Source organism: Octopus bimaculoides, chromosome 16, assembly GCF_001194135.2.
Source record: "Octopus bimaculoides isolate UCB-OBI-ISO-001 chromosome 16, ASM119413v2, whole genome shotgun sequence".
Lineage (NCBI taxonomy): Eukaryota > Metazoa > Mollusca > Cephalopoda > Octopoda > Octopodidae > Octopus > Octopus bimaculoides.
The window spans coordinates 52,221,945-52,227,345 of record NC_068996.1 but is presented as its reverse complement, the minus strand read 5'-3'; the positions used below and the strand labels follow the sequence as shown (position 1 = coordinate 52,227,345).

Sequence of the window (5,401 nt, the reverse complement as noted above, 5' to 3'; positions counted from 1 at the left end):
GGGGGGGGGAGAAAGGTAAAGTCTACCCAAGTTGGAATATACAGGACATACATAAATATCACAGAATTATTTTGTCCAGGGCTTTATTGATTCTGTCATTCACTACCCTAGCAACAGTGTTAAAATATTTTTGATGCTTTTGACAAAATTTTTTGAGCTATTTATCATATTCTTTTAAACTAGTGTAAATGTGTTTGTTGATATTTGCTTATTCTGGTATTTATCTTGTTGCTCTTTAGCATATAAACCAGCAATATCCAGCCCAAATAATCTGTCTGTTTTATGTTCAAACTGACCAGATCCAGCCCCTCACACCTATCCTACAATGTCATTCTAAAAATAAACAATCACCTCATGAGGAATTGAAAATAACGTGGATCAATAATCATTACATTTGACTGAGTAATTTAAATGCTAAAAGATTTAGTTAGAAATCAACTGAAAATGTTTTTAAAATTAGAAATATCACAACTTCTAACATGCTTTTACTAGTACTTCTGAGAAAGTAAATTGTTATATAGCTCCATGTCAGATAATCAAATATTCCAGCCACAATCTTCTCATCTTTTCTTAATCATAGTGTACTCCAGACTACATTATCTAGTGCCTCCTTTTTTTTAAGTGGTACAAGTGTAGTTTGAGGAAAATTTGACTGCTATTTCTATTAGGTCAAGTGATTAAATTAGTTCAGGAAGAATTCCTTAATGGCTAACATGGAAAATACCTTTTGTAACCAAAGAAAATCTCATGTTTTTTTTTTCTATTAAAGCATTCTGTCAAATGTAATGTTTATTTATTCACATTGTGTGGAATTAATTGTGTATTATCTCATAGCTTTCAGATTTCGATGATATGATTGTTTAGGTTGTAGAATAGGTGTGAGAAACCAGATCTACCCTGTTAGAACATAAAGCATATGGAAATTTTGGGCTGATTTAAATGCTAATGAGTTAACTTATTCTTGTCATTATGAACTATAATAATTACTACTTCAGTTATTACTTTGTTACTGGGATAATTGGATTTGAACTCAGTACTGCAAGCTTTATATCAGTTACATAATTCACCCACCAAGCAACGAGCAATACCTTCCTCCATAGTATTTTTTTACAGTTAAATAAATTGAGTAGCTAATGAAAGAAAAGTGTTTTGCCCATCCAAAGCTTCTCAGAGAACAGAATACAAACTACTGACTCTGTTAGACTCCATTCTTCCAAACTCAACAAGTATTGTTGTCTTATCAGAACTGGTAGAGCACCAAACAAAATGCCTTCTGTTATTTAGTTATAACTCATTAAGAATCTGAGTTAAAATTCCATTAGGAACAACTTTGCTTTTAATCCTTCTGGGGTCAATAAAATAAAGTGCCAGTAATAATTTAGGGATCTGTGTAACCAACTATATCCTTCCTCCATAATTTGAAGCCTTCAGCTTGTATTGGAAATCACTACATAAGATTAGAATGAGTATGAAAAACAATTAAAAATTCAATTCAAATTCTTATAAAATGCTTATATAAATATTTTATCAAGTTTTTACAATTGGTTTGATGTAACATTAGGAATTAAAACTGAAATGATTATCAGGAATTCATATAAACCATTTAAAAGCAATGATGTATTTGAGGAAAGTGCTCTGTGTTTATTCAGACAGAAACTAAATATATACTAGTCATAAACTAAAAAAGAAACACACACTTCTAATTCATTCCAAAAAAACTAATTTAATTAATAAAATTCAATGTATTTATTCAGTAAATGTTTAGTATTTCAATGTTAGTTGCAATTTTTATATACCTTTCAACTTACATATCTATATATATATATATATATATATATATATATATATATATATATATATATATATATATATATCTATATATATATATATATATATATGTATGTATGTATGTGTGTGTGTGTGTGTAATTCAGTTTATGGGATTAATAGATATGCGGGTATTCTATTTCAGATAATACAAAAACTAATGAGTATATTTGAAAGTAAACTCATGGTATCCATTTGCACATTGCGAAATAATACATAAAGGATATAACCATTATACCACCTGGGTATATACTATACTTCATTAATTATCTCCTACTTTAGTTAACACTAAATTAATTAAATATGAAGGAACTACATGTGTTTCAGTATTGGAAGATTACAATATATATACATACACACATTAGTATATATATATATATATATTATATATATATATATATATATACATATACATAAATTAGGGTAGCGAGTTTTTTTAGAAATTTCACTACCAGTGGCCTAGCATGTATAAAAAGTCAATAGACAACATATTCTCAATATAAAATAGTATACATTTAAACACAAGAGAAAACTGCCTTTAACAGTCAGCTTTACATGCTAGAAGAAGCAGTCAAAATGACTAAAACCACATTTAAGAGCAATTCCAAAGGGAATGAGAAATAAAAACTTTTACCTTGTTATTTTTTTACAGTCATACCTAGGTTTTGAATTTTATTTAGCAAATAAAATGATCTGTTAGGCGAAATTCTCATCAGTGACCATGCCATAACATTAACATAATTTAGGTATGACTGTAAAAAGATAACAAGGTAAAAGATTTTATTTTTCATTCCCTTCGAAATTGCTCTTAAATGTGGTTTTGGTTGTTTTGACTACTGGTGCAGCCTCCTGGCTTGCCAGTCCCCAGTCAAATCGTCCAACCCATGCCAGCATGGAAAGTGGACGTTGAATGATGATGATGATGATCATGATCATTATTATTGTTGCCAACTTAGCTTATTTATTCAGCACATGGCTGGTGTGTGTGTGTGTATGTAATGTATGTGTCTCTGTGTGTGTGAAATTTAAGGGGATAGGGGTTTGGAATCTGGGCAGGTCTCTTATTAGCTCTCTGATATAATTCAGATCTGACCAACCACATTGAATGATAGAATTTGTTAAGATAAACAAATAAATAGTACTTTACTTGATAGGAAAACTCTGAGTTTGCTTCATTGGATTTCAGGGCTGCCTTAAAGCGTGTGGGTCTAACTGGGTCTAGGGCCCTAATTTTGGTCTATGTATGTTGTGGCTTGTTGCCAGACTATTTATAAAACTGCAACGATGACCCTGTATGTGTGTATAAATGACTGATGCTATGTTTCCTTGTTCTGTACTCTGTCCCTGGTTTTATACTGTGGAATAGAAAACTCATTAACCAATTATTTTAATTTTATCTTATTGCTTTCCCTAACTTCTTCAGTAAGCTGAGATCATCAAAAATAACTTGTGACATCCATTGAATGTTATGCATTCAATGGATCTCTCTCTCTCTTTTTGTCCCTCTTTCCCTCTCTCTCTTTCTCTTTCCCTCTCTCTCTCTCTTTCTCTCCCTCTTTCTCCCCCTCTGCACCCTCCCCCACACACAGCTAGCCAGCTTTATTTCATGAATGCATACCACTTACCTGTGTTTACTGAAAATATATGTTCAGTGGTTTAGCTCTAAGGTAACTCTCCCATACATCCATGACCATCTCAGCTTTTTTTCAATCAATGGATTATATTATCCACTGTTCTTTCTTTCTTTAGATTTTAGGTGTTGTTTGAAGGTGATTCGGTTGTTATTCCTGACAGTTTGAGTTACCATGCAGGCTTTTCGTCCTCATGGATGAGGATAGGTGTCTTATCTGAGAGAGAAAGAGAGAGAAAAGTCTATGAAAAGTCTATCTCTCATCCAGAGATACAAACCTTACTCTACTTTAACAAGTATCATTCATCATCATCATCATCATCATTTAACGTCCGCTTTCCCATGCTAGCATGGGTTGGACGATTTGACTAAGGACTGATGAACCAGATGGCTACACCAGGCTCCAATCTGATTTGGCAGAGTTTCTACAGCTGGATGCCCTTCCTAATGCCAACCACTCCGAGAGTGTAGTGGGTGCTTTTATGTGCCACCGACACAAAAGCCAGTCAGGAGGTACTGGCAATGGCCACACTCAAAATGGTGTATTTTACGTGCCACCTGCACAGGAGCCAGTCCAGCGGCACTGGCAACGATCTCGCTCAAATGTCTTTACACGTGCCAGGAAGGCGACGCTGGGCACAGGTGCCATCACAATTTCGCTTTGTAGAATAAAAATGTGGAACCCCCACCCACACAAGCTTTTAGGTGAATCATGTTTCTAATTGTAAAACTTTCAAGAATTTTTAACTATAGAACCTTGTGCTGCCATAAAGATAGTCACTGAGAGCGAACCACATGAACGAGAACTCAAAATAAACGACTGTTGAATTGCACTCCGCTTGTAAACTTCTTCTTGTTCCAGATCCTTAAGACTACAGAAATAATTATAATAGGAGAAAAAAATATTCCATGCTAATGACAAGGAAACCTGTGAACGTTGAGGGTGGGATGCAGGTCTCTCCGCTACTCTACAGTAATAATAGAATGGCCTTAATGGAGGATTCAACTACAACTTTAGTATTATAAATATTAAATGAAATGAATACAATTCATGCTGGATAGGTTTTGTTAATAAATTGGTAATGTTAGTTGAAGTGTGGTTAACATTTGTAGGGGTTAGGTTTCATTTAGTTATGAAAATCCATGATAGTTATAGTTCTGGGTGTAATAACTAAAATATATTGGCTTATATTAGCCACTATATGTAATAGTATAAATGAAAATGATGCAGGTTTATCATCATTATCATTTGAAGTCTCTGATGAGTTTCACCTCCTGTCACAACCTTTTTTCATTTGGCTCAGAGCAGCTAGAATGTCGTGCATATGTGTGTATGTATGTATGTGTGTGTGTGTGTGTGTATATGTGTGTGTGGTTCTTATGCTGGATGTTCTTTCTAACACTAACCACTTCACCCTAAAAAACTTATTTGTAGAAGGATTGTAGCATCCCATCAAGCCTGTATCCGTTCTTATTTTGAACTTACTGCCCCCCCTCCTAAATGGGTTGCCCTTACTACAGCTTATAAAGTTTATATCTCCTTCCTCTATAATATTAATACGTGGCAGCTAATATAGAATTTTATTATCTCAGTATAACTTCCTTTTGTGCTTTTGTACGCATTAGGCAACCAAGTAGTTTCACTTGACTGTGCTTTTCTCTGTTTCTAGCCATATGATATTGGCTTCTCCCATGTCAGTTATGAATATTCTATGCCATGTAGTTTCCAGTCTTCCCCTCTTCCTTTTCCCCTCCATTTGAATCCTGTTTTAGAATAACATTGTTCTTGTAGCCAGAGTATGAGACCTTTTAATCTTTGTTCTGCTATGATTTCACCAAGCGGTCTGCTGTTGGCTCTCTTAAGAATATCTTCATTGGTTATTTGGTTTTACCAGAATGTTCTTAGAATCCTTCTCCAGCATCTTTGGTGGAACACGTCTAGCTT

At 33.9% G+C, this 5,401-nt stretch overlaps 1 protein-coding gene across 2 annotated transcripts in view; it reads left to right on the top strand.

Moving 5' to 3' along the window:
- Positions 1–5,401, top strand: part of LOC106879886 (BTB/POZ domain-containing protein 6-B) — a 13,846-nt gene that overhangs the window by 4,407 nt on the left and 4,038 nt on the right. The window lies entirely within an intron of this gene.